The sequence below is a fragment of the Pseudonaja textilis genome, chromosome 1, assembly GCF_049901715.1.
Source record: "Pseudonaja textilis isolate UNSWEBS1 chromosome 1, rPseTex1.2, whole genome shotgun sequence".
Taxonomy (NCBI): domain Eukaryota; kingdom Metazoa; phylum Chordata; class Lepidosauria; order Squamata; family Elapidae; genus Pseudonaja; species Pseudonaja textilis.
Genome location: NC_141990.1, coordinates 233,414,080 through 233,435,133, shown reverse-complemented (window position 1 = coordinate 233,435,133; position 21,054 = coordinate 233,414,080).

Here is a 21,054-nt window from a genome sequence, read left to right as displayed (position 1 = left end):
TTTATTGGCGTGTTTTGAAAGGGTTTATTTTCAATTGTCTGTAAAATTATGTTCTTATCTGGAAATTCATTTCTAGAATGGATTCTCCTCTCCTTCTGCTATCCTTCCCTTCCCATCTTTTAAATACTTATTTTTTTCTCCTTAACATGTTGTTTTCAGAAACAACATGTAACACCGAGCAGTGTTGAGCTTCAGGATTTAGTGACAATGATCTATAATATATCAGATTTTCTGACCTTTCACCAGTGATTGTGGCTTGCACCTTCAAGAAATGTCAGGAAATATGTTGCATAGACCACAGCTACTAAACCAGAAGCTCAACATAACTCAAAGGCTATGGAAGCCTACACCTGTATAACATATTACATTGCTTTCTCAATCTAGACTCCTCTACATAGGAAGAAAGAAGTACAGATTCCATTACTCCCAATTAGGTTCTAACATAATGACTACACAATAGGAGACTTGGTTCAACATATATATGAAAGGCTCAGGACTGGCAAAACCTGAGGTATGATGATCAAACAGATTGAGATGCCTTAAAATGTATTTTGAACATTTTCTTCAGGGCACTTCTCAGCTTATATAACTTTGGTTATATGTGTATTTTTGCTGTTGATATTCAGCAAATTGTAATAATGGTGAAAACTTCCACTAAACACATGTACAACAAAAATTATATGCCCTTCATTTAAAAATGAAGTAATGGTTTTATTATATTTGTTGCATTTCCTAGATAATTATTATCCTCATTTCATGTGCACCCCTTAATCTGATGTTTTTATTTTTATTTGAAATAATATTTTCTACAAATCTTTTTAAGGAGTAAAAGTTCCCAACAACCATTCAAATGCAGTTGTATTGTGTCATTGATCATCCTGTCCAGGACCTCAGTATTGTTGGTTAGGATATTGTTTAAAGCTAATTTATGATGTTTACAAGTCCAATTTTGGTCTGGGTAACATTTCTGGCTGGAAAAAGGAAGATAGAAAAATGAAAATAAAATAAAACTGAACAGTGGAAGGAAGGAAGGAAACATTGGAGAACCAACAAGAGATTTTAGCAGATCCCAGTAAGAAATCATATTCATCATGAATTGAAAAAGGTCAATTATATCCACACTGCCCCACATATTTGTCAAAAGGATTAAATGAACACAATAATCAGCTGCCACAGTATTTTCATCCTCTGATGTTGGATATTTTTTGCTCTGTCAACATGGATATTTAAACAATAAATATCCAGAGGAATGTTGCTGATAGAAAGGAGGAAATGCTCATTATTTGTAAGGAACTGATGAATGGCAAAATTCCCCTTCACACTTTCCTAATCCTATGATTAAAAATGATCTTGTAGGAGAATCTCATAGGGAAATAAATAAAAGTTGCTTGACGAACAATTGAACATGATGGCTTTTATCAACACTTTATGTGCACTTTATTTAGAATAAATCACTGTAATTGTAGATCTTTAAGAAGGACTGTAGAGGAGGGGGGGGAGACAATAAAAGTCTTTTAGCAAAGCTGAAATCTATCCCAGTAGTTCCTTAAATAATTTGAAACCCCATGGTTACCAAATGATTAGGATAATTGTATAAAAGTAGTTTTTTAAATAAACACTTTTATTGAATTTTGGATATATAACCTTCTGAACACATCAAACACATGATAGTCATAATGGTCTGTCCAAATCCTCACTCTGTCCCACTGGGAAATAAATTAAGGCCATCTAAAATGTCGTAAAAGAGAGTAGGAAAGAAAAAGAATTCTTAGGACTTTTCATTAAATAATAAGCTATAGAAGGGAAAGAATAAGGAAGATACTGTATTCAAAGAGACTCTCCCAAGTGGTATAGAAAATTTAAACTATATATTACTAAAAGTATTTGGAGGTTATATTGCTTGTTTCAGCTGATACAGGAAGCCACTGAACTTTCATTAAAGAGCATAATGTCAAATCGGGCTTATTAGAAGAAGATACATCCTTGAGATACCCTAATCCTAAATTATTCATGACTTAAAATCTAAATCTTCATTTAAGATCCAAAACAGAAGTCTGAGGAAATCTATCTCAAATTATAACAGGATAACAGAGTTGGAAGGGACCTTGGAAGTCTTCTAGTCCAACCCTGCTCACACAGGAGATCTAACAGGTGTGCGCAGTTTTCTTAGATTCTTGGCTCCTGCAAAAGAAACAGGTGACAGCAGTAGACAAGGAGGCTTTGGGTAAAGCAATGTTTTTAGCTTTGGCAACTTTTAAGCTATGAGAACTTCAGCTCCCAGCACAGGGGATTCTGGGAGTTGAAGTATGCACATTTTAAAATTAGCAAGGTTAAGAAAGACAGATCTAGGTTTTTATAAAGATGTTGACTATTGTATTGCTGCAGGATCTCACTTAGTACTTTTCTCCTGAAAACAGTGAAGGACTGGCCCGCAGTGTCTCTGCTTGTCCTCCTGGGCTCCATTTTCATTGATAGAAGGCTTCAGAACATCAAGTTGGCCATGTCTACCCTGGCCACGCCTACACCATCCACGCCCACTAGACCCCCCTGAGGTCAAATACAACCCTGATGCAGCCCTCAATGAAATTGAGTTTGAACCCCTGCTGTACAGAGTTCCCTCAGTTTCATTTTTAAAAGAAAGGTAGTTATTTTTCAAAAAATATCTTGAAATTGGGAAGATTAGATTTGAAAACCTTACATCACAGAAATCTATGTAGCAGAAAATGACATAAGATGAGCTTATAATAAGCTTTTTCCTGTGCAAAAAGTAACCCTAGCTAAAATAAGTGCCACATTCTCTCACCATTCAAAACATTACCAAAGGCATATAGCTGTGTATACGTTTACAGTATATATGTAAATCACAAGCCAGTAGTAATAAATACATTTTTGTATTGTGTTTCTGCTTCTTTCCATGACTGGTTCAGATGTAGACTATGGGGTAATGGGTGAGGGAGGATCTAGATGATCAGTCTAATTACCCCTAATTGTATCAATAAGATAGTGTGACATGGTTATGTATGCTGTTGGAAATCCATTGATCATGCAGTTGAGAACTGTATAAATAAAGTTCCTGCACTTAAGTCCCATCATTAATTTTATCTTCCTCTAACTATGCTGGGATTAGAGCTCCCAGTTTTTTTCTCCAGAAACACCTGTAAGGGTATCAGGATTTCTTCTTTTCCTTTTTTAAAGGGCTAATTTAATGTTTCAGAAAGGAGTTGACACTTTTTTCCTCTCTCACATTTCTTACCAGAATTGCTTGTTTTCTTTTAAAGAAGTGTTTAATCACACTCTGCCACCACCCCATTATCTCCAAAGGGACAATTTGAATGGGAAAACAACAACAACTTGCATTTGAATTTGCTGAATATGTAAATTGCCTTAATGACCCCCTCAATGAACAGGACTTGCAACAGCAGTCAGGTTTCATCACTAGATTTCAATTAAATTCCTTTGTCCCTCATTTCTCCTCCAGCCTGAGATGGTAAATTGAGATCCTTTTTCTCAGATCATAATGCTTTCTGTTGCATAAACCCTCAAGCTATTACATTGCATCTTGTCTCCATTTTACACCCCATTAAATACCATAATTTCTTTCTTCCTCTTTTTTTTTTAACACAACAGCACTGGTAACCCTGTAATTGATGGCCCCCAATGAAAAGCTCCACACCAAATTTCCTTATTGCTTTAGCACCAGCCACGTCAAAATACCCCTTTCCACTTGTCTAAGGTGCATCTATTTGCCCAAGGTGCATCACTTTGAAAGAAATCTCAGGATCACTTAATCCACTGTAAATCTCAGTCTTTCAAGTTCAGTTGAGGAGCATGCCCTATTGCAGGGCTGTCAAATAAAGTTTAGCAAAGTGGGGGGAAGTCCTGATACGTCACATGATACCGTCATAATGCTGTTGGTTTGACGTCCCTGCCCTATTGTTGACTCTTTTGTGTATATAGACCTTTTAATTCTTTTACAAAGTCAGGCATTGATCCTCTTGACTTACTGATTTTGCTAAAATGTTGCCTACATTTTTAGTCAAATGTGACTCCCCTCCCCCTCAAACAGTAAACTGCTTAAGAAACTCATAGTACGGTTACATACCTTGGAGTCTAAATTATACTTAAGTGGATATCTAGCTAATATTAGTTCTAATCATGCCCTTTTCCTAAATTCTGGTGAAGGCCCTTCTTTCTGCTTCAACCATGAAAGAAACAAGATGTAGGGAATAAGAGCTAGAACAAAATTAAAACATAGAGCTCCCTGATTAAATATGCCAGGCTAGTGTCTTTTCTATGGGACATTTGTGGATTTAAAACACTTCTGGAAAAGGAACTTGTATAGGTTATTTTCTTGCTTTTATAAAGTACCTTCTGTTAGAAATGGTTTGTCTTGCTTTTGTTTTTTATTTTAAATTAGCATTTTTATTATTAATAATATTACTGGTATAATATTATTAATAATAATATTAATATAGTGGCATAGGCTGGCATGGCTGGCATCAAAAGAGCAGTGATGAGTCTTTTTGCAACTGAGAGGTACCCTACAAAGAAAATGACAGTTGCAGCAGTCAGAAGAGTCAGAACAAAACAAAATTAGACTACAGCCTGAAAACTCATATTGTTAATTAAATAATAAGCCATATTCCTTAAAATGTACCCCATACACACACTTTATAGATTTACCTGGTGAAGGCCAAGTGGGGACTAGAAATATGTTGTGATTTGGAATCAATGTATCTTCTCTGACCTAAGGTTGCCCTGTTCCTGCCTTCTCCTATTGACATTGTTGAACTGTGTTCATTTTGGAAGCTTGCTAGACTTAGGATGGTTAAAGACTTAATCAGTGGGTCAACATGTTTCCATTCTTATTACACAGTGTTATATGACCCTTGCCAAGCAGTACAGGATGTTTACCGTAGCTACCTTTGAATGACTGGTTAACTATTTACACATCCTAAGACAATATCTTCATGGTTCAGAAAACATGAAAAATAGAATGACGAAAAGTAAAAGACCTGGATTTTGTGACTATATATATATATATGTGTGTGTGTGTGTGTGTGTGTGTGTGTGTAACAATATCAACATTAAACAATATATTAAAAAATATCAGTGTGCATGAAAAGCCATCCAGTTCTCCAACTTCTGAAAACTTTGAATGAAAATCACACACACACACACATACACACACATATATACACAGTACATATATATATATATACAGTATATATATATTTGTTTTCTATATATATATATATATGTGTGTGTGTGTGTGTGATTTGTGTGTGACATGCATATATACCCACGTGTATACACAGTACATATATATACAATATATTTATATATATGTGTGTGTGTGTGTGTGTGTGTGTGTGTGTGTGTGTGTTTTCTTAAGTTTTCATGGGTATTTATATGTATGGTATTCAGCTTTGCTCGGGTATTTTCTCACATCATTATAGTTGTGCTTTTAAAGTTGTAGCAACGTTCGTTTGACGAACACTATACAGAAGCCTGATGATGGCAGATGAGATTCTGCCGAAACGTTGCTACAACTTTAAAAGCACAACTACAATGACGTGGGAAAATACCTGAACAAAGTGAGTGCAGGCTTTCAGACTGTCAATCATTTGGAAGCCTGCACTCACAAACAAAAAAATCTCCACACCACAAGCCAGGCAAACACCTGGGCACAGACAGATCCCCCCTGATACCTCCAGCTCAAACACACCCCAACCAGGCACCCAGATGAAACCTAGCTTCCTAACTAATGATAGCCGTCCATTTACCCAGAGCCTAGCTGCACTAAAGGCCTCCAATAAAGTAACACAATGTTGCCAGCAAATCAAGATACAAAAAGAGCCAAAAAACAGACAGAAGATATTAGAAACACCAATCAAGCAGAACACAGCAAACTCCAAGACCAATAAACACAGACCAAGACTCCCAACCAATCAGGGTGAAGAAAAAACCATTCTGGCACAGCAATAGGCTGCCCCAAATTTAAATCTGAAACCACTGTAAAAGCCTGACTCACAGATGAACACTATACAGAAGCCTGATGATGGCAGATGAGATTCTGCCGAAACGTTGCTACAACTTTAAAAGCACAACTACAATGACGTGGGAAAATACCCGAACAAAGCTGAATGCCATATATGTATATATATGTATACACACAGACATACATACACTATATATATATTTGTTTAAATGTTCAGTGTTCTTCAGTGCTGGATAGCCAGCTATCACTGAACATTTGTCAGAATCATGATATGGCTGCGTAAAATGTCTGATACAATGAAATATTGGTGAACTTTAAGTAACACTTTCCTCTAAAGGAATAATAGTATTAGATTATCTTCATGAGGAACTCCCTGTGTTATGAACAGATAAACATGACTTTTTTCCACAATTCTTCTTAACTATGTTCTCACCTGTTGTAGATTCCAGTTAGTGTTTTAGTTTACCAGGGTGCTGACAAATAATAAAACAAATATAGTTGACTAGGATTAATCATCTAAATATATAATATCCATACTCTACATACTTATCATAGATGATTACAATTTCAGATGATGAGAAAGAACACATTAACCTGTCTATTTTGTGGTAATTGTAAGGAAGGCAAACCGCTTCTTATTCTCCAATGTTTTCTCCAGTAGTTTTCAGCAGACTCTTTGAGTAAGAGAAAAAAATAATTACTTCTGGCACCTGAGAGCAATACTGTAGCCTGGTCAGATTTGTGAGGCACTTTGAAACAAATACTGCTGACAGGCTGACAGGACTTGGCAGTCAATCTCAGAGCTCCCAATTTAATTCAGTGAAACTCATTTTATAGGCTAGGACATGGCAGAAATTTCACAGATACAATTTGGCTAGATAAAGAATAGTCATCAAATGAAACATTTGATTGTCTACTGTCAGGATGTGGATCAAAGTGCTTCTTTCATCTATGATTATTTTTCATCCTGTACTGTTTTGGCTTACTTTACAAATACCCTGCAATCTATCTTTTGTATTTGTTATGATATGTACAGAATAACCCTTGAATAACAAGGATGTGCACATAGAAACATTTATGAGAATCGTTATGAATAATTATCCAGCACACACAGATACACTAAATTGAGTTAAAGTTTACTTTAAGAAATAGCACAGTCTAATAAATGGTCCAGGTCATATATGTTTAACAGTCCAAAGAATATCCAATTACAAAGTCTTCTTACCTGTTGCCTTTGTCATTTACAGTAAACAAAGATATCAAAGTATAAGCTCAGCATAAATACAACAGAGAACCTTAGATAGCAACAGAATGTCAGAGAGAAAGAATGTCAGAGAGACAAAATGTCAGAGAGACAGAATATCAGAGACAGCAAGCTATGATCTCTAGCTCCCTCTTATGGTAATTTGCAATATAATCAACCAATCGGAATATAGTATAAATCAATACAGTGATTTTGTCTTAAAGCTACAAACATACATTGTTGGTTTATATATTGCCAACCCAACTAATTGGTGGACAGATTCCTAACATTCTCCCCTTTGGGTAGGTCAATATATAATACATTACATCTTTAAACCATAATTCTCACAACACTCTTTATGCTTTATTGCACCTTGAGCTTTCGTGAAATGATCTGCAATATTATGTTCAGTCATGCGGTATTCTAACTGAATTAATTTATTTTGAACACACTGTCTAACGTTCAAATATCTCAGTATGTTTAGACCTTGTTTTAACAGCAAAATTAGTAGCCATACTAATTGCAGATTGATTGTCTTTATAAACAATAAACAGATCACGTACAGTAATTCCAATATCCTTCAACAATTGTTTATAATATATCAATTTTGTACACAATAATGATAAACACGAGGATTCCGCTTCCATAGTGGATAAACTAATATGTTGTTGTAGACTTCCATCCTATTAAAGCATTACCCAACATTACCACTATACCTGATGTTGACTTATGAGTCATTATTTCAGTAGCAAATCTTGCATCAGCATATGCAGTTAACACTAATTCATTACTTGGTTCTAAATAGAATGAATAATGGATTGTGTGTTTTAACCTAATCATTCGCTTAGCTGCTTGCCAATGCCTTTCATTTGATTCAGCGTTATACCTAGCCAATTGGTTTACACTGTAAGATATATCTGGTCTAGACCAATTACTCAGATATGATAGACTACTGATTAAGGATTGATATATTTCCCTATCAAACATAGGACTTTTAATATCACTATGTGTAAATTTCTTACTCATTGGTGTCTTGGCAGATTTATAATGCTCCATGTTATAGTGTTTTAATAATTGGCTAATCTTCTTGGCTTGCAAAATTTTAAAACCTTTATTCGTTATCAAGACCCAAATAATACTTAATTTCCCCTAAATTTCTAATCCTGAACTTTTTCTGTAATCTATCAACAGTATCATTTGCTTCTTGTTCAGTTTTAGTTATAATTGCTATATCATCCGTAAATAACAGTAATAGAGAAATTAAACCATCTTTTTCTCTTCAGAACAAACAAGGATCAGCTATACTAGCTTCAAAACATATTGAAACTAATTCCTTTACAATACATTTATTCCATTCATAACCAGGTTGCTTTAGACCATAAAGACTTTTCTTTAATTTCCAATAATCAGTTTTTCCATCATCCTTTAAGCCTAATGGCTTTTTCATATAGATGGTATGTTGTAAAGGTGCATGTAGATATGCAGCTTCAACATCTACATGCTTTATTTTACATTTATTCTTAGCTGCCCAAACTAATGCTGCTCTCAATGTATTTGCTCTCAGACTAGGTGCAATCACTTCATCATAGTCCTTATGTGACTGAGCAAATCCTTGAGCAACTAATCTTGCTTTATGGGTAATGGTCCCATCCACACCAGTCTTTATCTTATACACCCATTTGCAACCTATTGCACGCTCACCTGGTGGTAACTTTACATCCTCATACACCTCTAAATCCTTTAACGATTTTAACTCCCTATTCATAGCTTCCTGCCAAGCTACGTGATCCTTTGTAGGATACAGTTTTATTTCATTGAAGTTAGAAGGTTCTGTATTAACCTGACATACAATGCTTGCTTGAAATCTGTCAGGTGGACGTCTCTCCCTAGTTGACTTCCTAGGCAATTCAGTACATGTTGTTGGCATGTCCTCTTCCTTTACCTCCCCTATCAAATCATCATCTTCTACAGTCATAGAGGGTTCTTCTATTGATGATTCCTCCATTGAGGATTCCTCCACTATCTTATCATCAATATTTTATTATCATCAGGATTATCAGTAAACAATAGAGTCTCAACAACAACACTATCCTGTACCTTATTATATTCCTGTTCAAGCTTTCTCTGGCCAACATGCTCCAGAAATTTAGCACTTGCACTGCATTAGTAGTACCTGGCTCCCAAAATCTAAATGATCTATGATTAGCTTCATAACCTACAAAATATAATTGTCTCACTCTATGTTGTCCCTTTTGCCTTACTTGCGTGGGAATATGAACCCATGCTGGGGTTCCAAATGTATGTAAATAACCGAGATCTGGCTTTTTCCCATTCCAACGAGTAAATGGTAATTCACCAGTTGTTGAATTCACTATGTTGTTCAAAACATGGTTAGCACATATTATTGCTTCACCCCAAAGTTTCTCTGATAAACCAGAATCTGAAATCATAGTCCTAGCCATAGCCTGTAATGTTTGTTCTCTACATTCAATATATGAGTTATGTTGTGGTCTATAAGGAGCAGAACACTTATGTTCAATGCCAGCTTTCTGTAACATGGCTTCAAATTTTCTATTGGTAAATTCAGTACCATTATTTGTTACTAAGCTAATAACTTTCTGTTTCTTTTTTTCTTTCAGCAATTTTTAGCCAGTTTACAAAATGCTGTTATGTTTCTGTCTTCGTTTTCACTAAATAACAGAAACCATATCTGGAAAAATGATCAATTATACTTAACATGTAACAGGCTCCACCTAAACTAGGTTTCTTAGGTCCAATAATATCAGCAAAAACAACCTCTAATGGTTCACTGGTTTTGAATCCATTTACCCTATTTGCAGGAGTTACCTTGCTTTTTTCTTGATTGCAAACATTGCAATTTAAATACTTTGTACAAGGTTTTAATTTTATACCATTAGATAACTCAACAGTTTTCTTTAGCATTTTGAAATTTATATGTCCCATACATCTATGGAGCAGGTGAATACATTCATCATGAGGCTTTTTATTCTCATAAACTGAGCTAGCATTAATTAATGGATTCTCATGTATAATAAACAAACCATTATCCAATCTTGCAGTAATGCTTTTACCCTGTTTTTCAATTAAACATTTATCTCCCTGAAAGGTTACAACAAATCCTGCTTTTACCATTGCTCTTAGATAGCAAGTTAAATATCAGTCTAGGTACATATAACATTGGTAAATGTTCATTAATACATGAACAATATGCAGTACCTTCTCCAGATGCTCTCAATTTCCATCCATTAGCTAATGATACATGTTGTTTACTCTTTGTCATGTTAACAAACCTCTCTTTACTTTTACTTATACACTGCGATGCTCCACTGTCAACTACCCATATATCATGCTTTACAGTTGTAGTTCTACTTGATATGGCTAAACTAACCTCTTTATAAGCTCTCTGTATATTAATAGCATTCTGTTTCTTACCCTTTTTACAGTATCTGGCTATATGACCTTTAGCCCCACAAGAAAAACATTTCCTAACAATATAGGCAGTTGAAGACCGTTTTTTTGAAGACCGTGGTTGTCTTTCTCTCAGTTGATTTCTATCTTGCCTTCTTCTTGACTCTTCTAACAGTCTTCCAGTTATGCCAGTCAATGTAAATTCATTTCTGTTTAAAACTTCCAGTGAAGACACATAATCATCATAAGTTTCATCCAAAGAAGAAAGAATGATGTAAATTTGATGCAACTCCAAGAAAATCAGGTCCTTTTCTAGTAGCTTTTGTAAAGTCCTATTTAATGAAATGAGCTAACATATCACCACCTTTTATAAGACGGGCTCTAAACAGTTTACGTGTAAGGTGTATGTGTGCACCCACACTATCCCGAACATAAATCCTCTTCAAAATGTCCCAACACCTAGCAGCAGATTCTTCACCATGAATATGGACTAACCACTGATCACTCAGTGTCAGTCCAATTATACTAAGAGCCTTTTCATTATCCTGGTTAAAGTCAGCTATTTTCTTTTTATCTTCATCGTTCAATGGGTCCCAAGCTGTTACATCCGGTGGACTATTAACTACAGTCCATAATCTGTCTTTATGCAGAAGTAGGCTTCACTTCATAGACCAGGAAACATAGTTTGTTCCATCCAACTGGATTATCTGGGATATACCGGTTGACTGTTCTTGTGCCATTAGTAGTTTAACAATAAACCACAATCAGCTGTCTGAATATGAAACTGTATATTCACATTGATTCTCAATATCTCTCTGGGCCCATAGCCAATGTTATGATATGTACAGAATAACCCTTGAATAACAAGGATATGCACATGGAAACATTTATGAGAGCAGTTATGAATAATTATCCAGCCACACACAGATACACTAAATTGAGTTAAAGTTTACTTTAAGAAATAGCACAGTCTAATAAACGGTCCAGGTCATATATGTTTAACAGTCCAAAGAATATCCAATTACAAAGTCTTCTTACCTGTTGCCTTTGTCATTTACAGTAAACAAAGATATCAAAGTATAAGCTCAGCATAAATACAACAGAGAACCTCAGATAGCAACAGAATGTCAGAGAGACAAAATGTCAGAGAGAGCAAGCTATGATCTCTAGCTCCCTTTTATGGTAATTTGCAATATAATCAACCAATTGGAATATAGTATAAATCAATACAGTGATTTTGTCTTAAAGCTACAAAAATGCATTTTTGGTTTATATATTGCCAACCCAACTAATTGGTGGACAGATTCCTAACAGTATTTCCCTTAAATTTAATTTAATTGGTTTGATTTAGGTACCATCCAATTCCAGAATGACTCTAGGGAATATCTATATTGAATAAATTAACTTATTAATTAAATAAATTAAATTAAATCTAAGGATCTCAGGTATTTCCTCTTTTCTCCTCCCATGGTTTTGAGCTTGCATATCTACCAATTGGCCCCAAAATGTCTCATAAAGAATTCAATTCATGTCGATTCTTACAATCATTGATATACTGTAGTTTCAGAGACATGTGCGGAGTAAAATCTCATGATTTTGGGGGGGAGGAAAGTCTCTCAGGGATCTGAAGCTCGTTGTCATTAGTACATTGATGAGAACTTAATAATCTGTTTTTGAATCATCTGTGGAAATAATGATTTGTTATCGGCATGAAGACCAATAACCTGAAGAGAAAGAGATAGAAAGCAGGGGCTTTCCATGCATTTATTTTCATAAATTAGTTATGCTTCCTGAGGTTATTGCAATTGTTGTTACATTCACATGGACTGCAGTACCAGTCAAGACAATGAATGTTCAGTAATGAAATTTGTAGAATAAATAAATAAATATAATTAGGAGAGGAATGTTTATTCAGTTACATATCCCACCATAGATTTCTGAACCAGGAACAGGCAGTTGCATAACCATCTAATTTAGATCATGCACTGCTATGATCAGTTCACCTGATCCAGACAAGCGTAAGTCAGGACCTGAAAAACAATCCCTTAATAATTGCAGGAAATTGCTTCACGTGCTCAAATACGGCAGCATGAATTGAACAAGCCCCTTAATCAATCTGATCAGAGAAAAAGGATATGCAAAATAAGTATTTCTTTGATAACAGGAATGATTCCCTACATGCAAAAGTAAATGACAAAGCTCCTATTTCCCCCCCACAGTGCTCCACTGTTCAAGGAAGGGGGATACTACATGAACATTGAGGTGTCATCTCACTCTGATGGGACTAGCCTGCCCCACTTATTCTAGTGCAAGGGTCTTCAAACTTGGCAAGTTTAAGACTTGTGGACTTCAACTCCCAGAATTCCTGAACTAACATGAATGGAGAAGGAATTCTGGGAGTTGAAGTCCACAAGTCTTAAGGCTGTCAAGTTTGAAGACCCCAGTTCCAGTGGAAAGGTTCTACTTAGATCTCTCTGCCAAAGAATTTCAGTTGCTGGGATCCAAGAGAAGAGCCTTTTCTGCTGTAGCCCCAAACTCTGGAATATTCTCCTTTTGAAGGTGAGATTTGTCACCCTCCTCCCAGCCTTCTGAAAACGTGGCTCTGCTGCTTGGCCTGAGGCCCTGACTGACAGGGGCTACATTGGAGGTGGCTGACCAGGTAGAGAAGATCTCCACCCCAGACTCCTCATCATCTTGGTTTTTAGTTTTTCTATTTATTTCTTCTAATTTTAATTGTCTTGTAGTACTTTTTTTACTGTTCATCATATTGTAGAACTCCCAGAGTCACTGTATTAACGAGATGGGTGGCATGAAAATTTAATGAATAAGGAAATAAAGTAAATACTAAAATACAGAAATAACTGCATCCCTTTCACCTGTGTTTTTGCAATTTGTAACATTTCTGTCGTGCTATGTTTCAGGAAGGTATTATTTGAAGTCTTTTTCCAAAGACGTTTGTCTTGCTTGCATGTTTTTTAATTGAAAATTCTTTTAGTGGCATAAAATTACATTAATTTTAGTTTCATAGATTTTACTTGAAGCCAGACTCTTATCAAACTTATAGCCATTTTATTTAATAAATGATGTTATAACTGATTTGCAACAGATTACAACATTGGGGGGAAAGCTAAGAGATGGCTATAATTCTGTAATGGAAAAAGTTTTTTTTTTCTATAGACTGAGCTCAAGAGTTTCTAATAGCAACCAAGAAAAGCAAATGTGAGCTGCCTCCTTAGCTTTGACCTACATAGCTATTGATAACTAAGGAATGAATATACCTAAAGTAAGATATCTCTTCTAAATTTTAATAGGGTCCTATCTGCTTACACCAATTATTTTCTTGTTCTCTTTCATATTAATGCAAACATTTTCTCTTCTTTTTCCAGTAGAAATATCAAAGAACTGGAAAGAAAAAAAAGGGTGGGGGAGAAAGGTAAAATTAGAGGAGGGAGGAGCTGAATTGGACTTTCAGGCCAACTACGAAAGACAACATACTTTTTAGCAACCCTTATCATGCTTTCACAGAAATCAAGAAAACTAGATTCTCAGAAAGTCTCATTAGCTAGATGTATTACAAGAAAAAAAAGGTTGAATTACAGAATGTTGGAAATTGATACAGTCTATAATTCAGGGGTGCGATGGATCACATGCAGGCCATGCCCACCCCACTTTCATGAAGGGAAAAAATAGGTCATGTGACAACAAGTTTGACACCCGTGCTATAGTTCATTCATTCATTAATGAAGACAAATGAAGGCAAACCTCTGTTCCCCATGACTGACCCAGATTGGATCCTATCATTCATTCCAGAGGTGCTATTCAACCGGTTCGCACCTACTCGGGCAAACTGGTAGTGCTTATTTGGCATGGGTCGCCGAACCGGTGGCAATCCCTGGCTGGCCACGCCCCCAACCCGGTCGCCCAGTCGCTCACTTGCGATCGCTCTCCTAGCTTTCCATTCCCCACGTCCTCTTTCTCCCCAGGGAAAAGGAAGAAAGGCATGGATGCTGCAAGTATCACTTTCCCCGTGTGAGTAAAGTGCCTAGAATGAGAAAGAGTGCAGCCTGACAGAGGGGGTGGGGGTGAATCCAGCCTTGGAGCACTTTTACAACGTAAAAGAATCCACTCAAGCCTTGGAGAAATTTAAAGGAGCTGCTTCCCAAATGCTTGTCTGTTAAGTTCTCTCTCTCTCTCTCTCTCTCTCTCTCTCTCTGTGTGTGTGTGTGTGTATGAAAGAGAAAGAAAGAAAGAAAGAAAGAAAGAAAGAAAGAAAGAAAGAAAGAAAGAAAGAAAGAAAGAAAGAAAGAAAGAAAGAGGAAGCTAGAGAAAGAAAGAAAAAAATAGGAAAAGAGAGAGAGCTAAAACTCTGTGCTATTATTTTTAATTGTTCCATTATTTATCATGTGTTAATATTTTACACATCTCTACACCTAGAGTGATTTTTCTGCCTTTCTTTTGCCCAGGGCTACCACATATTTTTCAGGGTTTACATGCATTCAATGTCAATAGTCCAGAGCATAAAATACACATGTGTTTAACAAGAGTTGGAAGGGACCTTGGAGGTCTTCTAGTCCAACCCCCAGCTCAGGCAAGAAAGCTGAGGATGCCAAACTCTGAGTAGAAATCTTGGGAAAGGTGTCAGAATAATACTTAGAAAGGACCTTGGGGTGAACCCTATACCATTTCAGAGAAATGGCTGTCCAGTCTTTTCTTAAAAACTTCCAGTGACTGAGCACCCAGAACTTCTGGAGGCAGGCAGTTCCACTGGTTAATTGTTCTCACTGTCAGGAAGTTTCTCCTTAGTTTTAGGTTGCTTCTCTCTGTTCAGTTTCCATCCATTGCTTCTTGTTTGCATTCTGCTTCTTTGGAAAATACATTGTCCCCCTTTCTTTGTGGCAGCCCCTTAAAAGCCTGTTGCCTATCACACTCTTGAGTAAAGCATGTGAGTCATTTCCTCCTTTCAGTGGTCCATGAAAGTACATCTATAGTATGCAGATAATAAAGTCAAAAAAGGTGAACAACATTTTTACAGAACTATAGATAAATTGAGGATGGGTGACAAGGAATGGCTGGGAGGGAAGGGGCCAGGTGAGGCACCCCTTGATGTGAGTGACATTGAGTTGGCCATGCCCACCCAGTCACAAGACCACCAAGCACGCCCACCCAGTCACATGACCACTAAGCCACACCCACCCAGCCACATGACCACAAGCCATGCCCACCGAATAAGCCACGCCCACAGAACCGGTAGTAAAAAAAATTGAATTCCACCACTGATTCATTCATGTCCTGAATGAATGGGGCCACTGCTGACATCTACCACCCCCATAGTATGGCTAACTTTGTATCCAAGAGCTGCATGTTAAGCATGAACAATTTAGGGAGTTCCTAAAAATATGAAGTCCTAATCCTTTTCAGGATAGCTTCCCTTATTATGCTTCTTTTGACATATGATCTCAATGTGTGAGAAGTTGAATTTAATTTTGACTGGATATACGTTTGTATCAGGAACAAGGGATGGGACAAATTCTAGTTTCAGTAAATTGATCTAGACTTCATTTCAAACTGATCAAACTTTACTAGAATGTCAACAGGATCTCACACGAACAAGCTGAACTTTTGGGTGGAACTTAGGTTACCCTTTATTTTATCTAATGTTTGCTTATCCTAACCTTTCTTTATATGAAAGCATACAACTGCTATGTTATTAGCATAACTGGAACTGATTGTATTACAGACTTACAGGAACAAACAGTCCTGGTACACAGGGATAGTTGTATTACCAATTTTCAAAACTCTTGCATTTTGTTTCCCCATTAAAGCTTGCATTTGGGTCATGACTTAAAATTGATCCAATCTAGCTATTTCCTCAATTCAGAACTACAGCAACATTTATGGCTATTCAATTGTTGCTTAAAGACTGTATTCAAGAGACAACCCATCTTTTAGAGCCAGTTTCAGCAGTGGCATATTATGGGTTACATTACTGGAGAGATTTACACAGTAAAACCAGCCTCTCGCTGCCTCTATCACTTCTGTCTCCATTTCCATCTCAGTCTCCATTTCCAACTCCATATCTACGTCTTTATTTATTTTATCATATCTCTCTCTCTCTCTCTCTCCTGTCTGTCTGTCTGTCTCTTCACAATTTTAAATTTCCCATCTTCCCTCAGGGAGGAACTCTGGGCAGTGCACAATAAAATGTTAAAATATAAAAATAGTATATAAAAGTTAAACATTTAGAAATAGGCAGAGATAATTAAATATTGTTTAAATTGTTTAAAAGGCAAAGGAGGGATTTTCAGGGCACAAGCCAGCCCTACAGATGAGTGCTCCTCTGGTGTCATCATGTGAGGCCACACACCCATGCTTTGACTCCTTTTTGGAAGGCCAGGTGGGGGAAGGGTTTCATCTCCAGGTTGGAGAATATATCTCTGTAAATAATGTTTGCTGAGAATTTCCATGCCATGTGTTATGTGGTGAGAATTCAGAAACAGGCATTCTGTGGAATCACCTCTTGTGGGACAGCATACTAGTATTTAAGAAAATATGAAAAAATGGATTGTTCAAAGAATTTGGGACTGTGGAGTACGGAATGATTGTATCTGAAGTGATTGATATGCAGTCATGGATGAATAATAAAGAAATGGAATGTATGTTGAGATTTATTTTACATGTTAATTCATATTTGTATTTAATGAAAATTTATATTTTGTACTGTTGTTGTTTTTCATGTTTTGTTGGAATGCATTTCATAATGGCTGAAGTGGCATAAAGCACTTTAACCAATTAACTAAAACCTGCTATAATAATACTTGCATAGTCTTGAAGCATCACTCTAGTTTAGAATTGGAGTTTGTTAGAAAAAAAAATCCACATTTTATATAAATAGTATAGATAAATAATAACAGGAGAAAATATCAGTAGTAGCATTATAGAAGGATCTGAATAGTCATCAAATGAGTATTACTTTGGGTTAAACATTAAATTAGTGATATTTTAGCTAATATTTGCATGGAAAAACAAAAAGATATTCTATCCTATTATATTCTTGCTTGATTATAAGAACATTCAAGTAAAACAAATAAATGTTCTGGAGTACCATTAACACTAACACCATGATTCTCTTCATATATGAATACTCCTCAGATGAATAATAACAAATTAAGTATTAGAGCAGGGGTGGAGAACTGTGGCCCTTTTAAGACCTGTGAACTTCAACTCCTAGAATTCCCGAGCCAACGTGTCTGACTCAGGAATTTTGGGAGTTAAGTCCACAGGTCATAAAGAGGCCATAGTTCCCCACCTCTGCATTAGAGAATATAATATTATGTAATTTAATGCCAAGGGAGAAGGAGAGCATTGTATGGAATGCAGAGAATGGAAACATGTAGCTTCCTTCAACAGAGAAGACTTAGAGTCTTAGACTACGACCTATCATTCATAATTTCATCAATTCATTCATTGCTAGAAGGCTGTGGAAAAAAACAAGTATGCAGAATCTGAACTAGGACTGTTTATAAATGTTGTACCGTTTCCTTGCCTTCTCAGAAGCCCTCAGTGTCTATGGTAGCTGACATTATAGCATCATAATACCAAGGTAGTTCTTAAGTCGTGTTTGTCCAAATTTCTGGGAACTTACAGCCTTGTTATGTTTATATCAGGGAAGCTTAATACCAAATCTCTCAAGCCAACCATTATTTCTTCATAAAGGTTCTGTTCCCTATTCTCATAACCCTTTGGGATTTAATTTCCTCTATCCAATGTTTCAGTCTTTGTAACAACTTACAAACACTGTTACAGTTAGTAGGAAAAGCAAAATATTGGCATGCTATCATTTCACTTTAAGACAGTCAAACTGACTCAGGAATTCTGGGAGCTGAAGTCCACAAGTCATAAAGAGGCCATAGTTCCCCAGATCTGCTTTAAGAGCAGGGTGTCCCAAAGGTGCTTTTTCAAGAGGCAACTGGACTTTCGTGTTTTGCTTTGAAGACAGTTTGCTTCTCATCCAGCTATATATCAGAGCTTAAGAAGCTTCTTAGGTGAAAAGTGAAACATCTTCAAAGAAAAAACAGAAAGTCCAGTTGCCTCTTGAAAAAGCTCCTTTGGGGCAACTATGACCTGGATGATTGAGAATCTCCATAGACATAAGAGCAGGGTGGTTTTTAAAATAATAATTTGTACTGAGGTTTAGATAAAGATTTAAAAGAAAACTATTACAAACTAAGGGGAATATGAAAAGGAAACAAAGTGTGAAGAAAAAAAAATGAAATCCAGAAAAATAGTAAATAGGAGAGAGATAAAGAAGTGACTTCCTGAAAAATTCTTATCCACTGATTCTCCACGTACACATTTCATCACATTTTGATCTTCAAGTACAAACAATTTCAGTAATTCATCACCTTCTCTGATTTTACAACAAAAAAACCTCTTTCCCCCTATATTTATCTCTTTATAAACAAATTTTAAAACCTTATTATTCAGTCTGCAAAAGTCTATTAAGAGTTACCAGTAATAATAACATACTGTATATTTTAATCTTTAACCAGTGTACAGTAATAACCTACTGTGTATACAGCATATTTTAACCTTAATCAGATATACCACTTTAAAATCTCATCGTACAAACCTGATTTTAAAAAAAGCCATTAATAGTTACCAAGCCCTACCTTCCTACATATACATATGCACACGTACAAACACACACAGACACAATCTTGATAAAATAAACCAACTTTATATGCTTTTCATTTGCTTTTAAAAATTTTGATTTAATCCCTTAAAATAATGCCCCAAAATTGATTTCTTTTTATTTTCTTTTTGTCTTTTCTCAGGAGCTCCTTCCTATGTTTAACACGTCTCTTTTCTAAGACATCCAAGCTATTCTTCTTCAAATTTGTGTATTTCTTTTAATTATTAAATTGATTTTTCTTTACCAGGATTCTATGATGAGGTTTTAAAGATTTGTTTATTTATTTATTTATTAAATTTATGTGCAACTCTGTGCAACTTACAAACATCAAAAGTTTATAAAGATGTAAGATGTGGGAAGAAGAAATACTTTGTTATATTTTTAGATAAAGCAATATGTTATGATGTTATAAATAATGAAATGAACAGCCAGTCTCATTTGTAAATCTAGTGTAATATCTTTTTCCATATCATTCTTGTAACTTGCCGTTTTTCAAGTCACATTCAAAACATTTCATCTCAATCTTACCCTTTTCCATTATCTCTTTTAAATCAATTTTTGTGATAGCAGATAATATTAAGAGAAACTTCTATGTGCATTGTTCCCCAATTATCTTGAGTTCTTCCAGAGTTAAAATATGTTATTCCAGCCTGTATTGTGGGCATATTTTCTTTGAATTGTAATCTTTAATTTTTTTCGGGTTCCCTCTAGTGTCCAACCTCCATTCTTATCATATCTGCCTCTAATCCACAACCTTTTCCCATGGGAAGATTTCTTGTACTTTCAAAATCTTCATATATGTTAACAGAATTTTAAAAAATCCACAGGAAAGTTTCTTCTACTAAATTTCAAAAACATATTTCAAATCAATCTGGCCCTTTAGTCCATTTGTAGCTTCCCCAAATCAATTTCCTAATCACTCTTTTGCTGTTCATTACAAAATAAGAATTTTTAAAGTTAAAAATGAATAAAACGTAAACTTGCATAAAACATCTTTTGCTAAGGAAATCTTTTGAAGGAAATTCACCTGGTCTAATGAACTTGTCCTTTCCGAAAGTTCTTAATATCAAAAAACCTCTGTATAAGCCATTTCTCAAGGTGGCTAATAAAGTTAAGTATGTAAATTGTGTGACCATAAAGGTTTTGAGCTTGAGTTTTGCAACCCAGATCTTGTAGCTCTAGAATCCATTAGCAAAGACTCTTTTCCTGGCCAGAGCAAGTGGGGATGACTCAGTAACCACCTCCCCATCCTAGCAGATAATGTCATAATCACTCTTACGTTGAACTTAGAGAATGACAGAGTTGGAAGGGACATTGGAGGTCTTCTAGTCCAACCTCTGCTCAGAATGGAAATCTTATACCATTTCAGACAAATGGTTGTCCAATCTTTTTTTTTAAAGCTTCCAGTGTTGGAGCACTTACAATTTCTGTAGCCAAGTCGTTTCACTGATTAATTGTTCTGACTGTCAGGAAATTTCTTTAATTCTAGGTAGCTTCTCTCCTTGGTTAGTTTCCACCCATTGCTTCTTATCCTACCCTCAGGTGCTTTAGAGAATAGCATGACTCCCTCTTCTTTGTGGTAGCCCCTTAGATATTGGAACACTGGTAACAGGTCACCCCTAGTCCTTCTTTTCAACGTTCCTAGCCTTATGCTTTCCACATTCCCCTTCCAATGTGCCATTAGGCAGA